Source organism: Cyanistes caeruleus, chromosome 1 (genome assembly GCF_971803275.1).
Source record: "Cyanistes caeruleus chromosome 1, bCyaCae1.hap1.1, whole genome shotgun sequence".
Lineage (NCBI taxonomy): Eukaryota > Metazoa > Chordata > Aves > Passeriformes > Paridae > Cyanistes > Cyanistes caeruleus.
In genome coordinates this window covers 14,582,528-14,605,503 of record NC_141701.1, presented here as the reverse complement: position 1 = coordinate 14,605,503, position 22,976 = coordinate 14,582,528, and the positions used below count along the sequence as shown (strand labels likewise).

The following is a 22,976-nucleotide window of genomic DNA, read 5'->3' as shown; positions in this document are numbered from 1 at the left end:
GAAGAAAAACAATATATAAATACAACCAAATTCAGAAGGCTGTTTCTAAGTTAAGGCTACGCAGGTCTAGAAAACACTGGGTCTATTCTGTATTCCAAGATGTCATAAGTATTCCAGCATTTTAATTTTTGGACCTACAAGTAAGAAACAAGCTCAAGAATATAATCCATCCAATAATGTGAACACTTTCCATTCTTAGGAAGACAGATTTTGCAGACATCAACCTGCCAGACCATGTTAAGCATTGTAAAACAGGTGACAGCAGACAGGACCTGAAATTTAGCTCAGTGGTCTTATTTCTGAAGGTCAGTAGAAGAGGAGCACAGAACTGCCAGAGCAGCACAAGGAGCTTGAGGGAAAGGGTTGCTGCTGGCCACAACAGTGGATCACTGCTGCCTCAATGCAGGCCTTCATGCTACTGCCAGAGCGGGTTTCAAATTGACTTTTTGCAAGGAATGGAAAGGAAGGTAAGAGACACTGCTTTGTTTTGGATAGGAAAATAAGCTGTGCACTGGAAAAAGGATAAACCAATATAAATACGCTAATTTTACAATGCTGAAGTGCGCCTATTATTCCGAGCACCTTCATTACAAAGGGGAACAGTGGAGGGAGAGCTGCAGAAGAAATGATACACATACAGATTCCCTACCTATGCCAGAGCCTTTCTGGACACATCCTTACCATCACTCTGGCTGCTCAGACACACATGCAAAACTGCTAAAGAGTGGTCAGGGCGAAAAGGGACATCTTTCTCACCCACTGCCAGGTGGCTTTGACAACTTTCATATGCAAATTCCACACGGTAGAAGTATTCAGCTTACAAGCTTCCCTTCACATCATCAGTAAAAACAAGCTTTTGTTCACTAACAACCAAGTCATAACTCAACCACAAAGTATGGCTAGAGCAAAACCATGCCCTGAGTACGTAGCTGACATCACACAAGTGCACAATCTCAAATCAATGCTGCCCTTCAGAGCTGGCCCTGCTGCAGATCCACCAGGTCCTCGGAGGGGGGAACCAGTCTTTCATGCCACTCCATGCTTTGCCCTCTGAATGGTTTCTCATCTGTATAACCCAGGCAGAGGACAGTTCCTCTGGGACACTCAACAGCAAAAATGCTGCATGACTTTATCAACTGTCTTATCAGAGAGATGGAGGGGTGAGAGGGTAGGAAGCATTGCAGGGAATTTAATAAGAAAATAAACACACCAGCAAAGTCAACTGCCTCTGGCAACATTGGTTTGCCTTTCAGGTGTCAATTTAAAAAAAAACAGATGTATTAGACATATCAAGACAAAGAGACACAGAAGAGAGTCCGAGGAAATGGGAAAATAAATACATAAACGGAGGAGTTTTGGAAAGGGAATTAACTCTAACATGTTGATTTTCTAATACAAATATAAATTTTACTTGAAATTTGTTTTATTTTCTTTGCATTTTTCCAACACACACACATTACAAGCAAGTTGTTGCTGGTGGGCTTACTCAGCTATGAACACTACACTACTGCTATCAGTAAAATCAATCATGCACTAAATTGCTACTGAAAACATATTCTCTCTTCTGGCTTTATTTCTCCACATGGTTAAGCTGCTATTTTCTACTGTACATTTTTTATGTAGGGAGTAACTGCACTTTGGAGTCGCCTACAACTTAACCACTGACTTCTGAACAAGGCTCAACATGAAATATTTTTTTCGCATACTATGGTGATACCAGAAGCTTTGGCCAATATGAACACACAGGTTGTGGTCATGTTTTATTTGGGACCATGCTGGTTAACCAAGGAATTAGCAGACTCTTAAATGGAGCTACATTATTTTTGCCAGTTTTCACTGACCCACAATATTTTCTTCTTTTCAGAAGCAGATTTCCACTACTTCTCTAACTTATTAGTTTCTAATAGAAACTAATTAAATAATGTTTACACTTTAAAAAAATGTATGAACAAAAAATAACTATCAACAATCTAGCACCACCACTTAAAAATTAAAACATACTTAAACATAAGTTTCACAAAGCCTCTGCTTGACTTTGATTTATCAGCAGCTAAAATTCCAGGAGGTACCTGGACACCCTTTAAAGGTTTCCAGCTCGTTAAGCAGAGATGCATGAAGGGAATGTGAGGCAGTAAGGTCAAGGATAACCCTGTGGCAGGTGCTTCTGATGCTACAAGTACTGTTGGACCTAATGACTACCTTAAAGATATCTAGAACAGAAAATTATTTTTCTAGCAATTGTTTGGTGGTGTGGGTTTGTAGTTTTTTTACCAACAGACTCACTGCAATTCGCTGCTTTTTTTTAAGACTTAAAGTAGGCCTGGAAGGTCGGGGGGTAGGGAAGCAGAACTGGGATTTGCAGTTAATTTTTACATTACAGAAAAAACACAGAATCTGTTTTTCACCAGTCCTAATTTTTTTTTTTCACTGAAGGTTTTGAGGTGTTCCATTTGGGCTCGCTCCTTGTGAAAATTCATTAGATGCTGAATTTAAATCTGCTTTATAAAAGTTTAAGACACTCCCATTCAATTGTTTTCATCCTCTCACAGTTTACAACAGTGGTAATAAGTTCAGCCCACCAGTGTGTGCCTGCCTGTTTCTAACATGTTCCCCACTACATCTCATGACACTGTCAACAATATCATAGCAATTCTACAGCTTACAGGAAACTCCACATACCACAAAAAGTGGAAACAAAGATTGTAACATTATCCTGAGAACCAAGCAACCTGCGCTACCCTTCACTTAAGGTTTGGCTCAGCCCTTAGCAAGTCTAGGGCTTGTAATGCCAAGCAACACAGGACTTCATTTTCTGTGGTCTTGATGACTCACAATTCAAAAAGTAAGATCTCTGTACCTCTTCCAGTTCTTCCTTTTTCTAGCACTGACCTAGCCCTTAAAGGTTGGGTTTGGTAGTATGAAATGCAATAATCCTCACCCTCAGACAGAGGAAGAAATACAAAGAGTTGGTTTGGGATGGTTCACAGGGCTGTATAATCCTAAGCACAAAAGTTAGCCTTCCCATGCTTCATTCACCACCTGCAAAGCTGGGATAATGCTTAGACATTCCAAAAGCCTGCTACAAGGCTTAATTAACCAGCATTTGGGCCTTGGCTTTAACATACTGAAGTGACCAATGCAGTTACTCAATTCCTCTGAAGCTGGGGGAGGAAAAGGGAGGTATTTTAGACTGTGTAAGGTCTCTGAGAGCACTGCTGTTGATTGGTAACACCTTGTCTGCCAAGGGAGGGTGAAAGTATCTCAGTCAGGACATACAAGTGAGCAGGACCACTTGTCACACCCAACCCTTGGGCCCCAAGATCCTGCACAGGCAGGGACCTGCACCTGCATCACACCAGGGAGCAACCAAGGCCTCATCTCTACTCTCAACAGTTTTCAGAGGACAAGCTGTACTGTTTTCTCTTTCCAAAAAGAAATTACAAGGGCACAAACTGAGAGGTCTAAGTTGACAAAAATTCTCCAGCACAGCTGGGATTTGAACCCGCTTCCAATCCAGGGCCCTTATCTGTTAGGCAAAGCTTCCAAGAAGATAAGCTCTGTTTCCATGTCCTTCCTAAAAAAGATCTTTTATGTGGGGATTTTTCCACAATGACCTAACTCTTTCTCATTACTGTTTTCCTTGAAAACAAACATGTACTTTGCAGTTTTCCTCTGAAAAAAAAATGAAATTTTTTTTTTGAGAATAATCTCTCCTAAAATTAAAGAATTTTTGTTTGCTTGTTTACTTCATTTTATGTGGATATCTCTGATAAACACAGAATGAAAAGCAAATGGAGTTTAACAACCATGATACTAAATAACCATGATTTATGGATCCCAGCACCACCCTGCACAAACCTGACTGAGGAGCCGAGAAATCTTGGCCTTGTAGTTAGGCAAGGTGGCTGCTGAACAAGAAGCATGTCAGTGTGGTTTTCAGGCTATAAAAGCTACTTTTTTTCTCCTGCTGAGGGAATATTTCTTAAACTTCTCAAGTGAATGAACTGCATGCTATCTCTTGGATATCAGTCAGTATTCTCATGTCTCTTTTGGTAAAGAGTGCATTTATGTTTGTGCTGACGTCCATATTTTGGGGAGAAAATTATGATGCATTGCATCAGAGGAAAGCACTTTTCAGGAAAGAAATTACCAAAAGTAACCATTCTGTCAACTGGCTTACAGTAATAAAATTATCTATCTAGGCAATGGAAAGATCTGGTCATGCTGCACGAGACACCTTATCTGAACGACAGAACCAGACATAAAATCTCAGGCAGTTTCCCACAAGGAAAAAAAACCTTTTATGAACATGGCCACACAGAGGAGAGTATGCATTTTGTTTGACTCAGAACAGCATACATATGCTTACCTGCCAGGAGACCTTTTTTGGTAGCACAGAAGCTTTACCTCTGTTTGAACAATGCGGTGATCTTAATAGTGCAAGAGTTCAGTGCTTTCACTGCTGCAAAAAGTTCTCTGCTATCACCACCGTCAGAGCTCTGTGCTATCACTGCTGCAAGGGTTCTCTGCTATCCCTTCTCTCATCAGAACTGCTGCTGGCCCCTGATGCATCTCCACTGTAAGGTCAAAACGTATCAGAGATGACTATCAAGAAAAAACAAGCTTAAAGTATTTTTAAGAACCAAATTTGTTATACAAGCAAGGCCTCAGTCTGTAATTACCACATATGGAAAAAGAGGACCATAGCAAAACCAACCATCAACTTTGCAAGATCACTACCCAGGCAAAATGAAAAGCCAGTTGCCTGTGAATATCCAGCTTCCAAAATATAGCTTTAGGTTTACAGAGCAGGACAGCTGGTATTCAATCCCCACCAAGCTTATCTGCTAAGAAACAGCAGAAAATACTAATACTCTTGATTGTTCTACCTCTTCATAAGCAATCACAACAGGAACACAGTACTTTAACAAATGGATGAGAAATTAGGAATGGCCTATGGCAAAGTTTTGTTCACACTGCAATATCTGTGCAAAGTACATCTTGAAGCATTGCTTATTTCGTGCCAGAAGTCATAGATCACATCCTCTCATGCATGATTCAAGTTTACTTCTTTTTGGAACCACTGAGAGTTACAAATTCATTTATAAAATTCAGTGAGAAACAGTCAATTCTTTCTTTTTAAAATATATTAAAATTAGAATGCAATAAAAGTCTAATTTTACTGTGTCAAGAGTACTACTCAAAATCAAGTGCAAAATTATTACTCACTTTCAATTCATCACTGTTTTGCAGAATTTACATACATCAAATCTCAATAAAAACAACTTCACAAGGGCTGTAAACAAGGAGAGAACTGAGAGCTGGACAAGACTATCTAATAAGAATTGCCATGCAAGTCGAGCTTCTACCCTTTTTCAGGCTGTAAACCTGTGCACTTCACACCAAAACTGAAAAGCAGTAAGTATAACAAATTTCTTCAGTTGCAATGAACTGCAGAAACAAATGTTTTCCATTCTGTAAGCTTTAAGTTCTTTCAAAATTATTTTTACTCTTATGCCCCTGAATAGCTAGGAAGCCAAAATTTATTTTAGCATACACTTCTCTGCTCCTCTTGGAGGTGAAGCAAAGAAAGAAGGGATTGGCAAGATGCATTTAAACTCTAAAATAATCCTTTCAAATGACATTTTGCCAGGACATTCGCTTCAATGTAACACAAAGGAATTAATGCAAATAGACTATCCTTATAAAGAGAATCAAAACATTCCCGTTTTCTCTTTGGCTCTAAAACCTTTTACCAGAACCACTGTAAAATAGTTTTATTCAGGAACGTGAGCACAATACACCAGACTCTTTTCTTGTTTCAGAGATACTGAAGCCCTATTGCTCTAATCCTCCCACAAGCATCACGCCACTCACAGCCCATTCAAACCCAACCAGGGCCATGCAGACAGGCTAGCCTGCTCCCCCTCCCATTGCCTCTGTTCACAGCCATCTCTTCTCTCACATCCTTGTTTTCCCCAAAATTAAACTCTCAATGACAAGCTTCAATGCATCCTGCAGCCCCTTTTAAAGCAGATGAGGAGCTAGAGCCTTTGTCCCAACACGGAGGCTAGAGCAGACACGTGCCTGGAGTGGCTGTGACATCCACAGGCCACGTACAGCGCCAGGCCCCGGAGAGCCATCCCATCCCTGTGCACACAGCGAGCTGCTGGCTCCAAAGCCACCTCTGCTGAGCAAACCCCAGTTCAACACCAACTGCTCTAACACCACATCCATCACCTCGCTGTCCCAGCTACGGGAGACCTTCCCGCCCCAGGGCGCTCTGCTTCTGTACCACGGGAAAATGAAGGGCAATGGATGGGTATAAGTTACTTGTGGGGAGATTTCAACTGATAACAAGACGAAAAATTTTTGCAATGAGAACAATCAGTCATTGGAATAATCTCCCCGGGTAAGTGGCAGATTCTCCAGCATTGGGCTTGTTTAGGATTTGGCTGGAAAAAGTGAGGGGAATATTGTTCAGACCACATACTTGCCAAGAAAGGCTGGACCAGATGACCCTTGAGATCCCTTCCAACTTCTACTCTATGATTCCTATAGCACAGGCTCTGCATGGGGTGCATAAGGCCAGCCTGTAGGATGCCAGCTGAAGATGGATTTGTTTTTCTTGATTTAGCATAGAGGCCTGGGAAAAAAGAGGTTACCGAAAGGCAGGTGGCTGACCAAGTGAAACAAAGACACTTGACACCTCTGCTCCTTGTGATGTTCCCAGGGAGGAAACCGTCACCAAAACAGGGGGGTCATCATGAAGCCAAAATGCTACTTCAATTCACCTATGAAGTATTTTGACAGATACATGAGATTTAAGTGGCACCTAGGTCTCACACAACACAGAGGAAATTCAGCTTCCTACAGATTAAAACCTTTATTGGATGTTTCTCTGTGTGGCCTGAAAACATTGCTCTCCAAAGTGAAGACTTGTATATGTCAGAATTCAGCTATTGAACAATATACCATAGCTCACCCTTAAGGCTCTGTGATATTATAACCATTATATAGTACATTTTTTCGAAGCAGCCTATGGAGTTATGAGAAGCTACAATTTTGTCCATGTTTGTCAGTGAGATGCATTCCAGTACCTGTGGCCCAATGCAGAAGTGCAGCACTGTGGACTATTACAACATTCCTGTATCATCCTTTCCATCAAGTTTCACAATCCGAAAGAACCTTGTGGAGAAGGAGAAACCGAGAAAAGAGCATCCTCATTCCTGCCTCCTCCCATGTCCTTTATAAAATTTCATTTTATTTTGCTGTCCATTTTAAAAAATTATTTCTGTTCACTTCCATGTTTAGATGCTGCAATCCTGCTCTGCAGAGCTCAGAGCTGGCTCACAGGCAGGCTACCAGCCATAGCTTGGAGCAATCAGAAAAACTTATGTCCACCACCCTGAGTAGAAAAATAAGCAGTACCAAAGCTAAGAGTGAAAACCACAACTCTGTGAGAAATCTTTGAAGACAGAACTTTACCCAGCTTTTCTTTCTTCTGTGTAAAAAACAACTCTTGTATGCCAACAAACCACTGACAAAGCATAGCCCTTATTTTAGCTGTTACACTTATTTGCAATATTTGAAGTACCACAGAGGTAAAAGTAGTAGGCATTCCACTTCTTTAAAAACTCAAAGGAAAAATGGGCCAAATTATGTTTCCAGCATATCAGAGTAATGTGGAATAAACTTCACATTCTCATTTAGTGTATTCTGCTTTTATTGAAAACATGATCTGTATGTTTACGTGCCAGCTATGTGCAGTATTTATACTGTCCATATGATGCAGAAGATGGAGGCCCACTGGAGAAAAGTAAGTAGAAGGTGATTATTTGACTCACAGAGGCTTGGGGTTGTATCAGTTCCACAAAAAAAAAGAGGTGAGGAAGATGCTCCATTTTTTTTTTACCACTTGACAGCACTGGTTGTTTAAGGACTTTTCAACTCCTTGGATGAAATGCAGCTGGATGTTTCCAGACCAAAACCTTGCAGCAGCTGCACCAGCTTCTGAACATCAGAGTCAGTCTCTTCAAACTACCCATCTGAATGAGGAGCACAGGTCACTTGTAAAACACCAGCTTCCAAAATCAGCTGTGTACACATAAAGCTATTTTTGATAGAAAAGGAGCTTATCAGAAGCATTTTCAGTGTCAAAGTGTGGCAGGTGCTTTATCTTCACTAGGTCTGGTGCACAACTGGTTTTACCTGAACCCATGTTGGGTTCAATGGTGTAAGGCAAAATTCTTCACTAAAGATGGAGGAGGGAAGTAGGACCAAAGGCTCTGTTCAGCAATCTGGATACAGGGAACAAAGGTGATTTAAAAGAAGAATTACCTTGTGGACAGATCTCCTCCTCCTGTCTCCAAGCACCATAGTATAGATATTAACTACACCATTCAAACCCTACTAAACCAAGGCAGAAGCTAGGTAAGCTGTAATTTCATGGGCCCTGCACTGTACTCCTCACAGTGGACTGCAAGCATCACTCATAATGGTAAACGCAATCAGAGTCACCAGGTCTTTTTCAAAATCAGCTCTGCAAATCAAACATGCTCACAAAACCCGTGCCTTAAAACAGATAGATGGCCCCACTCTTAACTCTACAGACCATCTGCCATAAAAGCATTTAGTAGCAAGGGCACCACGACAGTTCTGAGGGAGAGGGCAAATGGGTGGTTGTACATGCCCACAGGCATGCTTGATGCAAGGGTAGGACAAAGATAAATGTGCCTGTGGAAATTTCCAATGCCAAAAGAATGCAGAATGGTACTTCTGAACTTTGCCACAGTACAACATCCAAAACTGGGGGCAGGGGGAGAAAGGAAAAAGCAGCTGTTCATTTTCCAGACAAACTCAGTATGCAGCTTTTTCCACAGGTTGTGGAAATTACTTTTGTTCTTCCATGAAAGCACCACCTCTGCTAAGACTTGTTTTAAGCATTAGTCCAAACCCACATTCATCTAAGCCAAGTACAAGTCATATTCTCTTCAAGTAACTACAATCTGAACTAGGCATCTCATCTCTGCAGAGCTCATGATGAAGGGGCCTGAGTCATCTGACCTATTTTTAATGCCACATCAGGAGGGGAAGAATTGCACCCTGGAAAGCACATTTCTCTCTAGCAATGATCACACAAATCCAGACAACCCACCTTGCCCTAAACATCTCTAACATTTCATGTTTCCAGTTTATCTGGTGAGCAGATCTGATGGTACTGCTTCCAACCATGCTAAACCTTAACAGCCACCTGGGGCAGACAGAGCAGTCCCAGTGCTCAGAAGGGGCCAGCAGGATGGCTGAGCACAGACATGCTGCCAACAGCACGAACACTCAATGCACGACTGTCCCAGCAGTACTCCAAGGCCCACACGTAGCATGGATTACCAAGAACATTACACTTTTGTACATTTCCTCACTGGAGACACTGAGAAGGGCTTGGCTGAGGCAGAAGATAAACCCTGTCCCTGCTTTGCTGCATTAGATACATTCACTGACACACCAGTTACAGCTTCCAGTTGAAGAGAGAGATTTCCCTTTCTTTTCTCTTGAATGTTTCTTGTTAGAGGAGATTGAGGGAGTAGGACACCTGGGGATCAGAACCTAATGGATTCCAGCAGAGACTCAAAATCAAATCCTGCTGTCACTGAAATGTTGCTAGGTATCTTTGTAATCCTTTCCAGTATTTGAAAGTATGGATACATATATCCACTTGTTTTGGTGCTATCTAAAGGATCCTGTTTCCTTAGATGAAGAATGCCCTGGGTTCTACTGTTACCATGCTCCAGGAGCTCATGTGGCATTTCCAGCACCCAGGACATACACAGGGATTGTTGCAGCACACGCCTCTGCCTGGGAACTTGCAGGATGCAATGACTAAACAGCAAAATATAAAAAAAGCCATAGATAAATTGCTACAGTAATTAGATTATACAGTCGTCATGAAAGTGTTTGGTTGCAGCCTGCATTCATTAAAAGTATAATAAAACGATTCCTTAAGAAAGATTTATTTTTTCTTAGCACACACGTTTCACTATCAGCAACAGAGCAAAGATTACTGGTGGCTGCACTTCTGCCTCCCAAGGACTTGTTATCTCTAGCTATTGATCCATGAACTAAATATATTTTTCTGGGAATTTCTGGCCAGGAATGTCCATACTGACCTAAACTACTGCAGGTGTAATAGGTCACTCACAGACTCTAACATCGCTCTCAGTGTTCATCAGGTTCATGCCTTTGAACATGTTATTACCCACCAGTCTCCCCCACTAAGTACCAAACTGCTGGGATTTGATTCTCTCTTTGTTCGAGGATACTTATTTGGAGGGGGTGATGGGCTACTAACATCAGGGTTTAACTCAAGTACACAAAAGCCAGGAAATTCACAGCCAGGGCTGAAAATGTGTGCTGACACAGCAGCATTATCTCCTGCCATTAAGCCTTTTCTGGATCTTTTGGCACAACTGCCTGGGTTAAAGCCTGTGTGTCAGCAGAGATTTTTCAGACTTTGCTGCTAATTTGTTTTCTTTACTTAAGTTTCTAGCATCAGTCAGATATATTCTTCTTAACTTTATATGAACACCTCATGAAGGCCAAGCATATATGCACACATCCCTGCACCCAACACCTTTCCATTTGTGGTTTTGCCTTCCTTCTCCCCAGGGCTGTGAATACAGCATGAACCAACTTGCAAAATCCCAGCTGTCCTTCCAGAGTGGTCACAAAAGGGGATTAAGCAGCACTGAATAGTGCTGACAAACAGACCTGGGCAACCGTAGCAATTTGTATTTCAGAGTAGTGTCACATCCCAAGGATCCGGCTTTGGCTCCCCTCCCAAACCCGGGAAGGTGGGTGGGAGGAGGACCCTGGGGATTAGCCACGGCATAGCTCTCCTAAGGGGCAGAGAAGCCAAAAACTGTGCTTGGGGAACTGCTCTTGGCTCTTTTAGTCACCCTCACTGAATTCATTTAGTCGCTCTTTTAACAGGAGGGTGAGGATAGGAAGCTATAGAGGCCTTTACTGGGAAGTAACCAGCCAGAAAGCGGATATTCTCCATTCCAATGGCAGAAGTGGGCCTGGGCTGGCTGCAGGTGGGCACAGCCATGGCCACTGCCTGCCCAGCCCCTCCAGGGGCTTCTCAAATCTGAAAATACCACAGGAGAAAAAACAGCCAAAAGCAAGAAGTTGAGGTTATTCCCATTTCTGCATCTGTGACTATGAGCTACAAAATGGGGGATGGTTGAAAATGAATGAAATTGTTAAACTATCCCAACAGGTGAGCCCACTTCTGCAGGAGAGCACACCTGGACACAAGCTGCTGGCAGCCATGGAAGAGTGTCTGCTCCCCTCCCACACTGCCTGTGCAGGTCCCCCACCACATCCAGCATGTGCCCACCACAGCCAGAGTGTGCCCACCACAGCCAGAGTGTGCCCAGCACAGCCAGCGTGTGCCCAGCACAGCCAGAACATGCCCAGCACAGCCAGAGTGTGCCCACCACAGCCAGCATGTGCCCAGCACAGCCAGAGTGTGCCCAGCACAGCCAGAACGTGCCCAGCACAGCCAGAGTGTGCCCAGCACAGCCAGAGTGTGCCCAGCACAGCCAGAGTGTGCCCACCACAGCCAGAGTGTGCCCAGCACAGCCAGAACGTGCCCACCACAGCCAGAACGTGCCCACCACAGCCAGAACGTGCCCAGCACAGCCAGAGTGTGCCCAGCACAGCCAGAGTGTGCCCAGCACAGCCAGAGTGTGCCCAGCACAGCCAGAGTGTGCCCAGCACAGCCAGAGTGTGCACAGCACAGCCAGAGTGTGCCCACCACAGCCAGAACGTGCCCACCACAGCCAGAACGTGCCCACCACAGCCAGAACGTGCCCACCACAGCCAGAACGTGCCCAGCACAGCCAGACTGTGCCCAGCACAGCCAGAGTGTGCCCAGCACAGCCAGAGTGTGCCCAGCACAGCCAGAGTGTGCCCAGCACAGCCAGAACGTGCCCAGCACAGCCAGAACGTGCCCAGCATAGCCAGAGTGTGCCCAGCACAGCCAGAGTGTGCCCAGCACAGCCAGAGTGTGCCCAGCACAGCAAGAACGTGCCCAGCACAGCCAGAGTGTGCCCAGCACAGCCAGAGTGTGCCCAGCACAGCCAGAGTGTGCCCAGCACAGCCAGAGTGTGCCCAGCACAACCAGAGTGTGCCCAGCACAGCCAGCGTGTGCACACCACAGCCAGAGTGTGCCCAGCACAGCCAGAGTGTGCCCAGCACAGCCAGAACGTGCCCAGCACAGCCAGAACGTGCCCAGCACAGCCAGAACGTGCCCAGCACAGCCAGCGTGTGCCCAGCACAGCCAGCGTGTGCCCACCACAGCCAGAGTGTGCCCAGCACAGCCAGAACGTGCCCAGCACAGCCAGAGTGTGCCCAGCACAGCCAGAGTGTGCCCAGCACAGCCAGAGTGTGCCCAGCACAGCCAGAATGTGCCCACCACAGCCAGAGTGTGCCCACCACAGCCAGAGTGTGCCCAGCACAGCCAGAGTGTGCCCAGCACAGCCAGAACGTGCCCAGCACAGCCAGAGTGTGCCCAGCACAGCCAGAGTGTGCCCAGCACAGCCAGCTGAGTCCCAGGGCCCAGCACACACAAATGTCCCACACACACAGGACATGGGACCAGCCCCACACATGCATGGCCTGGATCAGGACCTGCTGCCTCAGGAATGCTGAAGCAGGCAAAGCCTCAGTCATGTAGGCTGGAAAAGGGAAGGGGACCCAGGCAGAAGTGAGAAGCCAGAGGAGGCTGCTGGGGTTAAACAACTGACAGCACAGCAGCCCCCAACTCCTTTTCACACAATTTAAATGTTCTGCCAAGCAATGGCAGCTCCAGCTGCCTGCAGGGCTGAGCTACAGAATACATACACTTTCTCCACCTACTTTTAAAATACAAAATAATATTTAAATCAAATTTAAGAAATTACTTAAATGAAGCAAATGACTAAGACATCCCATCTCATCAAGAAAAAAACTAGCTAACTTGGCCCTCTAAACAGACACCAAGAAATTGCAAACTAATCTAATTAGAGACTTTATCTTGTTGGTTACAAGGCACTTGTTTTAGATTTAGCACTAAATTAAAAAATTAGGAGGTTACTTACACCAGTCCAAAATTTACCAGCTTAATACAAAGGACTTGCCAGAATGACTCAACATCAAATAAAAGAGTGGGGTTGGATTTTAGAGTTTTAAAGACATGTAGTTAATATAATCTATAAATAACTGAAATAGTGTTTCTGAGTAAAATGGCCATTGTTCATTTTTATCATGGATATGAAGCCAAGTGCTGTGGTGAAGCAGGGGACATTTTCCAATGGAACATTATAGATTTATTTTATGAAAAAAAACCCCAGCAATAGAGAAGGGCATCTTCGTGCAATAGTTTAAGGTATGCTTCAGTACAAAGGCAGGATCTTTGATAATACAGATGTTAAAGAGATGAACCTAATTAACACACCAAAAAGAGAAAGCAGACACTAATGACAGATAAATTTGCATTTTATTTGGATTTTAAAATCCTACAGAATTGATGTTACTGTTAATATAATATAGCTGCTTAGGATTTTTCTGATGAATATGAGCCATTTTGGACAATGACACTTAAGCAATTTCACTATCACTTAGAGACTAAACCTAAATCAGTCCTTTGCTTTAAACCAGATCAGTTTCTAGTTCTGGTTCACTGGGCAGCCACAGAAATACTTGTCTTATCAGACTGTCTTACAGAGGAACATTTAGAGGCAGATGTGTTCCTTTTGATGGAAGTGACATCATTTTGATGGTAAAGCAAGAGTAAAAGTTCATCAATGGGTTAAATTCCTCTCTGCAAATGCCACTGTAATAGTAATAGCTGTCAGGACCATGTCTTGGGCCAGAGAGTCTTAACCAAACAAGCCTGCATCTTCACCCATTAATCCAACTGGAAACCAGTGGGTCTGTGCAGAACACGCTGTGCTGTCAACTGCTGAGAGCAGAGCTCCCTGGATTGACAGGGCTGGCAAGAAAGCCAGCACCCACCCAATTAGTCTGCCCTGCAAGGCTGGCCAGCTGATGTTAGTTCTGCAGAGAAATCAACCCCTGGCTTCAAGCACACAAGAGATTAAAAACCTCAGGTTCAGAACACTATATCTTCCTTGCAATTAACTGAAATAAAGAGATGAACAACTGGGTGGGTGAATTTGCTTCAAAATGGTACCTTTAAAGTCATGTAATAAACAGGAAAACAAACAAAAAAAAAATTCAAAGCCATCCAAACATCACCCTGCCCCCATACATGTTTTATTCCATTGATGACGGAGGACTCAGTCAGTCAAGATCTGCAAATTGGTAGGCAGCACATTCTGTGCTGTCTGTCAGTATTACACATCCTAAAGGGCTGAATAAATAATTGAAGAATAAATAATTGTGCCAGAGCTTTGTCTCATGGGCCATTTTTATAGATTGCTGTCTAATGATAGCACCATCTGCAACACTCCGCACTAATACAGGATAAAATTACATAGTGCTTTGTTTGTTCTGACACTGTGATGTTATGATGTCTCTTAATATTATCTTGAATAAAAGGCTACAGCAATGATGGAAGTGTCCCAATTGCTTGTAAACTCTCATTTAGGGAAATCCAAGTTTAAGCAATCAGAGACATTTTTCCCCCCAGGGACAGGACATGGAAGAGTAGGGAAGCCTGGATGTTTCCAGTGCATGTCTCATCAAGGTGATTTTTTATAAAAAGAGAGGAACTGGTTAATAATGTTTTTTGTTATGCATGTCCAATCCAGACACTGCAGGTTAGCAGTCCTTTGCTGACAAGACAGCAGGTAGGCTTGCCTCCAAAAATACTATACCCCAGCCCCAGTTCCTTTCTCAGTGCAGAGAGAAAGGCAGAGAGATCAAGCACAGGTTCTCACTCCCTAAATCCAAAAGAAGTAATATTACCTACATCAGTTTAATCTGACATGGAAGCATACTACAGGTGATGGGGGAGTACCTGCAAGGATGCAAAAGCCTTTTTTGCATGGGAAAGAAAGCAAGCTCAGTACAGCCACCACTTGCTTTCCAGTAATGCTTTACACTTCTTCACAATTGTTCACCCAAGAAACTTTTTCTTATCTATTCTTAGAAAGTAAAACCTGAAGCCACTGAAGCCATTAAATATTCACTGATAGTACTCCTTCTGCCTTCTGTGCACTTCTCCATGCCTGCAGGACACCAGGAGCATTTCCTTTCCCACCTGAAAAGGTCTTGTTGACATCATCTCTCCCTCCCTCCTCAGCTAAAGGCACAGGGGGCCAGGCAGAATGGCACCAAGCAACCCCTCTCCCTCACTTCTACATGTCTGTGACTGCTGTGATGAGCAGCTGTGGCTCGTAGAGTGGTAGGTCTGCAAGATAGAACAAATGCATTTGCTGCCTCAAAGCTATTACCTACCTGTGGAGCAATTGCAAAATTTTAAGTAGGTTTTGTAAAGCCCAGTCTCGCTGTCATCACAATCCAGCATCACTCCAGGGATGCTGCAATGAGAAGAGTTTTGGCCTCTCAAGCCCCAGCCCTCCATTCCCATGTACTCCTCAGCACCTGCCTCCAGAACTGAACACTTCAGTTTTCACATCCTGAAAAAGCAAACCCAGAAGAGATGCTGGGCACATGGGGCCCCTGCAGTTACAATATCCACAATGTCAGGGCTGCAGCCATAAGCTTCAGGAACCAATTTGCAAAGCAGGAGGTTTCAAACTCTCCATTGATCAGGTTTAGCTCAATGTCAGAAGTACAGAGAGCAGTTTGCAGGAAGCTTTGGGGAATGAAGCACTGTGGCTGCTCTAGTCAAAAAGATGATGGAGAAGGAAAAGCCTCTTGCTCCCAAGCTTTTCTTGTACCATCAAATATTTTTCAAACCCTCAGTCCAGCCTCACACTAAGAGCTGGCATACAAACTAATCCAGGATGTGTGGTTTTAACTTGGCTGCAACAAGTTACATCTAAATTAACAATCAGAAAAAGACTACTGATGCAATCCCCAGCAGGAAGATGTCTTCAACCAGCACAAAGCTTCTTTGAACAAACAACACATGCAGCATTCCACCCCTGCTCTGGCCAGCATGGACCATGGTTGAGGTAACTGCAGAACCACTCAATGGTTACAGCAGTGTGCCCTGGAGTCAGTGTCTCTGAAGCCTCAGAAACCCAAATCTGTGACACAGGTTACTAAAGCACACCACCATAACACAGCAGGGGTGGAAACTTGCTTCTGCACAAAGGGCTTGCTGGAGCTTTCCAATAGATATGGCCATTTACACGTGCCATTTACACATTAACCAGCACATGCACATATGGATATCAATTCAACAGTGACCAAAGTTCACATAATACAAACTCAAGAGCTTCACCCCCAAATTTGTAGATGGCCGTAGAAGGGCCTCATGTCCTGCCCCCAGTTCTGTCATGGAGTTGCCACACACCAATTCCAATACTCATCCTGCAACTCCACAGGGCCAACAGGGGACACAAACCTCTCTACCCTACAGGAATTGAAGGGCTGCTCCATCTTAGCATTTAGGAAATGTTCAAATGTAGGTAAGCAAACACCTCACTCACTTAGTAAAACTTATCCTAATGTTGCAACACCCCTACCTTTGCCCCATGCAGCTGGGTACTCTGGGCATGCATTATTCTTTCTCCTGGAAAATGTAAGACAGCCTTCCTTGAGAACAAAACACAGCCTGTGGATGTGCACAAGAAGTGGGGAACAGAAGCCAACAAAGACACAGAAAGATGACAAGGGAAAAGGTATTAATTGAACAAATTACCACCAAAGAGGACTTGGGCAACAAGTCAGAAGAACGTGGTTCCTTCAGTAAGTAAAATATAAAATAAAATAGTCAGAGGGTGTCCCAGACACTGCGGATCAATGTGTGCCCTGTGTTGTAGGCATTCCTCTGTTTCTGCCACAGATAAAGAAGGCCCAGCAACCCATAAAGCGTGGGGAATTCATCCCCCGGCACCCAGGCGAGGCACGGGACAGCCACTGTGCTCATCGAGTTCAACTGCAAATCCTGTCGGAAAAGGCACCGCTCCACGAGGGCTACAGAGGAGGGCCAGGAGGAGGAGAAGTTTAGGGTCTTGCTAAACTGCAAGCAAGTTTAAAACTTAAAGTTAAAAACTGAAGAGGAAGGTACAAGTGGGGTGTGCAAAGCATGCGGCCGCCACCTGGTCAGTGAGGGCAAATACCCACTTTTGTCAAAGCAGAGCAAGGAAAAATGAATAAAAGTAACAAAAAGTACAGCTCTTGACATTAAATATTCATGGCAATAGCTATAGTGCAGCTAATGGAAAATGTTCGTAAAACCTTTAAGAAGTTTGTTAGTGCACAGAGACTGGCAGAGGTCACGGCACACTTGGTGCAAATCAGGACCAATCGAATAAAAATAGTTTGTCCCTTTTCAAACTAGCACTAAAAAGGTGTCCATTTATTGCACCAAAACCACTGAAGGCACCAGGAAGGGTCATAAACACTCATTAGCAGTATTCCTGGTAGCTGCTGCCCAGCTGCAGCCATTAAAATCTCCCCTTACAATCCTGACACCAGATTTCAGTCACTAGCTGAGAGGAGGCTCCCAGGCCCAAGGACAGTGCTCTGCAATTTCAATGCCACCTTCCCCAATCCCATGCTAAGTGGTAAGGGCCAAAACCCACATAGTCCAGCAATCTCCACCCTTCAGTGAGACTGACAAGGTTAGTACACAAAAACACTACAGAAACACCATTCAGGCTATTTATTTTTGCTGACTCCACTTAGTAACAAAGCCACATACAAATCTCAACATCCCTGTGCTTTTCGGAGTGCCAGGTATCTCTCTACTTATCTTAGTATACTCTAAGGCCATACCAGCATAAATACAATTTGCCAAAGCACCCAGTTCTCTTCCTCACCCTTATCCTCAAAATAAATCAGTTACCCCAAACTGATAGTTGCAAACTGAATTTTGCAGTTTCCATCACTGTTTTGCTCTAAACAGCAACAAAGTTCAACTTCTCACCCCATTCCAGGCCATGCAGGGGAACACTGGTGTTTCCTGGGCAGAGCAGCAGCTGAAGCAGTGCCAGCCAAATTCCAGCTTCTGCCATCACACACCCACCTGTCCCCCAGCAGTGCAGACAGAGGCAGTGGGTACTTCCAACTTGGTGGTGTGGTACACTCCCTGTTGATAACACAGGAGAGCACCATTTAAAACCACCTCAGGCTGTTTTAACAGAGAGGTCCTGCAAGATCACATCAGGTGGAATAAAATGTGCCAGTTTTGAACACCACATGCTGACTCTCGCCTCTTCTTTCCAGGAGAAGGGCAGATGCAGCCAACAGCAGCTTTCTGTTAGGAGCCCCACCTTTACTATCCACACATCCGTGAGCCCCAGCACACCACCATTTCAGTTCTGATATCTACCTTCTAGCATTAATTCCTGGCAAATAATCCCAGAGCCCTGCCACCAGTCCAGACACAAAAGCAACTAAAACCCTGTAACATCTGTGCATCAAATACTAACTGCAAGTGTATTTTCGAGGCTGCTAGGTAAGTGCTTCCTGCAGAAGGTCATTAGGCACATAACCACTTGCAGCCCAGAGACTGCACAGATACACATGCCCAGGTGTATAAATGTATATTGGAAGACCTTAAAACATAAATATTGTCCAGATTTCTCTTACTTCCTGGTGGCCAATAATTTTAAACTTGCATCAGCACTGGACTACAAACACTACTACTAATGGCAAATATGTATACACCAGTTGCTTTGTTTTACTTTATATTTCAGAATGCATAGTGCCCACATAAAATTATTTACAGTGCAAGAGTAGATCACATTAAGAAACCAGAATATCAGTCATGTTAATAATTTTTTTTTTTTTGTCAAGGATTTGAAGGCACAAAAATCGGTCACTTCCATTGCTTGGTTCAATAACTTTTACCAGTTTATTTATCTTCTATGGTTTGCTCAGCTTTCCAACCACTAGTATAAAAAGGTTTTCTCTCTTTCACTTTTTAACTAAAAACAAAGTGGAAAAAAACCTGTGATTCACTCTCAGGACACAGAAAAATCCATTTGTGATGGAACAGAAACCACCAACACATGCAAACATTTCCTAGAAAGCCAACAACTGTTAGTAGGCCATTTCAGGTTAATAACCGTAGCATTCCTTTGCTTAATTTTACACAGGACACATTTTCCTAACAAACATTATTAACCCTCCATATTCCACAGGTCCAAACACCAGACTTTCATTGAGGCAGAACTTTCTAAGACACCACCTTCTTCTGTGAATGCCAAAAATCTCTGGTGGAGCACAAGCACTGGCTAAACCACCCAGCACAAAAAGAACTGCAAGGACTCTTGGGTCAGGTTGTGCTGCTCTTGCCACTGCTCTGGCTATGTCTGAAATGGATTTACCAGAGTCAAGAATAAAGCTTACAAAACAGAGTGTGTTTCATGTGCTGAGATGTTTCATGTGTCTGAGTAGCTGTGGCACTTGTGCTCTGTAAGACCAACTCTTTAACTTCCGAGGGTTTGTTTTGTTTTCACAGCTAACATATGTAGTGCACCTTATTTCAGAGTTTGCACTAATAGTAAACTAATAGTAAAGATGATTGAAAGCAAAGAAAGGACAAGTTGGTGGGATGACAGCCAGCAAAACAGAGGAAGTTATGGTGTATTGAGTTCTATTTAAGATGTGTGTGTATGCAGGCGTGTAAATGAAAACCATGATCCATACATCAGTTCTGAACATGCAGAGGCACTTAAATCACACACACCCCACAGCAGAGAAAAATTTGGACACCACCAGACATAATATACTCCACCTACTCAGACTATTTCCCTTCCCACAAAGGATATGGCTCTGTAAACTTAACATTGATGCAATTAATTTCAGTTTGGGTGAAAGCTTTTGTTTTTAATAATACCCATTTGGTATCCAAAGAGCAAGTTATACAAGATTAAGATATAGCTTTAAGCTCGTATTGTGTCAAAATGTACTTTTCACCCATTCATGTATGCTCCCAGGCATTGTTTGACCACTCATTTCACTCCTAGTTTCTTAATTTTCAGACTGACTCCTAGCAAAAATCTCAAACTACAGATGTACTCACAGACATTTTCCATACACAACCATCATATTTTATTGTATTTAAATATGGGGGGAAAGACAGATTGAGTGAACTGTTCAAAGCCACAAGTGCAGCACTGGAGAATTCATATTCAAGACTTTCCCGGATTTGAGTTCAGCATACTAGATCATTCCTTCCTGCAACAGCATTTTTCTTTATCTAGACTTTGCCACAACAACAAATCAAACCCCTCCACAGACAAACAACATCAGAGATATCATTACCCACAATAGACTTACATCAGGGATGAATACAACTGCAGGACCCAGAAGAAAAAAAAGGGCTGAAAATAAGATTATTAAGAGCCAAATTAATTGGTGACATAAGCAGGTACAAGTACATTGAGTGAAATGGAGTAGCTTATGCCTGCCATGAATATAACTGTAAGCGTTTAGCAGGTTCTTCCTCAAGTCTTTGTTTAAACAAATCTGAATTTATTAGTCTGCTGCTGAATAAATATGATAAACTCTCATTGAAATTATCCTCTAGTGAGCAGCAATAAATACCAGGCGATATTCTTTCAAGTGATACATTATCTTAAACTAGCTAAGAGCAACTTCAGATTTTCTGCATGCACAGACAAAAGTTATCTTCAATACAAGTGAGTGCAAAATAGCATACTGCTGTGAGTTTGGGGATGCACATGGAAACATTTCCAAGCTCAGTACCAAACCAAGCAACTCAAGACACCCTATCTCCATGGAGTTCATACAGTAACAATACAGAATATTTTCATACATAATTTACAAACTGCTATGAAAAGCTAGAGGTCAAAACTTCCAGGGCATAATATAACAGGAAAAACGTGCAAGGCATGTTGGATCAGCTTTTCTGATACTACAAAAAAATGGAGCAAAAACACAGGCAGCATTTGTAATAAGGAAGAAAAAAAGTTGGCTTTTGTCAGATACATCATCCAAACAGGCTACAGAGTTTATTTCATTAACCACTTTTCAGACACACATATCGTCTCAAACAGAAAAACAGGGGGAGAAAAATCCTGTACAGATAATCTGGTTTGTGCTCCCACTATACAAACACACACCCAGGGCCATTTTAACATTTCCCAGTGTTCTCCAAATGCAATGGTTAATAAACCTTTGTGTTGTGACACACTTTCAAGCATTGCATTTTAATACCATAGACAATGACATCCTTTGGATGTTTCCATCGCCAGAAGCTGAGGCTCAGGTGGCTGCTTAACCACTCAGACAGATAGCAAGTGCCTAATCTTCTGCATCATCCTGCCAGCTCCTCCAAACCCTTTCCCATGTAGCAGCAAAGTGTCTCAAATACCACTGCAACACCTGCTTCCCAATGCAACCATGCCTGATTCTCTGTACAAAATAAAAATCAAAACTAAAACACATAAGGACGTAATATTACATTTGCATAATGGGTGTGAGACAAAAAAGACAATTTAGCTACAGTGATTACACAAACTCTCTGCCAAAGGGATACAAAACAAACATGCTCTGTTGCAAAAATACATCTTGCACATCATTTTTACCATGTTTAAAAGAAAATCACATTCTAAACCAGGGGCCTGGCTGCAACATCCAGGAAGCCTGTGGTGCAGATGGCATCTCCCTGAAGTCTGTCCCCCTTCTGCCTCCTTACTGGCTTCACACCAGTTTCAGGTGAGATGGCACCTGAACAGAGTTGGATGCCTCAGTGTACAGCTGTCTCAGCACCAGATTTACCCCAGATGATCACACTTTGGTGTTTTGATTTGGTTTCTAACAAAATTTGGAGCAGTGGAGCAAGCTCACATGAGATTTGTGCTTTGAAATCACATGCTCGCAGTGCACCATTCAGCACTGACAGCTCTCAGATTTGGTTTGTTTGTGAATCAAGATGACAGACACAAATGTCCTCACACCAGAAGTTCTCCAGGTCAACATGGAGGTGTTTCAAGCCATGATGAGCATTTCTGTCACAAGCATATTTGTTTCAACTATATCACATTAAAAATTGAGAGAGTAACCTTCTCACCTCCTCAGTACCCAAACACTGCAACCCTGCTTCTAACAAACATGAGAGGAAACAGAGCTGAGAGGGAAGAAAAAGCTGTTATAACGAAAGATGTAGCACTGCTTTTCTAATTCTTAATTCTCCCCCTCCTTCCATCCTTGTGTTTTCACACACAATATTTATCTCCTTGAGAGCTCCTTAATGCTCACCCTGCTTCTCTCAATGCCCAGAAAATGTCTCACCCATTACACATCAACCCTGGCACTGGGCCACCCCAGCAGGTTGGAGGTTATCTCACACCCTGACACAGCTCAGAGACCCTGTTTTTCTACAGAAGCAAGCATAAACCTCCACACCCTTGATCATGAGTATACTCTCTGCTACAGGAAGATATACTTACTGTTTAAAGCTAAGTGTGCATTGTTTTTCTTCTAAGCCACTCCTACTTTAGGGTCATCTTTATTATCTTCCCCTATCTACAAAAACTGCAAGGTCCCGCAGCAGACTAATTGCTAACAAAGCTGCTGATAAACAGAACAAGGTCAGACAACAGCTCTGTCTATACTGAGGAACATACTGCACTGTTGACAGCCTCCAGCTCTTCACTTTGGCTTTCCTTTGGATGACACCTTTGTCTATGCATTTTTCTATCTCAAACACCCCCACAAGTTTATTGCTATTTGCTTGTGAAAGCACCAGTAACTGAGAATATATCTTCTGCTAAAGGCAGCTGTTGCCTTAATTCAGTCCTTTTGCACAGAAGCCTCCACCTGACAGAAGTACCCAACAACCTACCCAACAAGCAGATGCA

The 22,976-nt window shown here is 43.3% G+C and overlaps 1 protein-coding gene and 1 long non-coding RNA gene across 2 annotated transcripts in view; one reads left to right on the top strand and one right to left on the bottom strand.

The window, feature by feature from the left end:
- EXT1 (exostosin glycosyltransferase 1) overlaps positions 1-22,976 on the bottom strand; it is a 176,131-nt gene that overhangs the window by 134,558 nt on the left and 18,597 nt on the right. The window lies entirely within an intron of this gene.
- On the top strand, positions 6,226-14,279 carry LOC147655323 (uncharacterized). Its single transcript, XR_015284135.1, has 3 exons — positions 6,226-11,408; positions 11,608-11,768; positions 12,348-14,279. It is a non-coding gene; the product is annotated as an uncharacterized LOC147655323 (long non-coding RNA).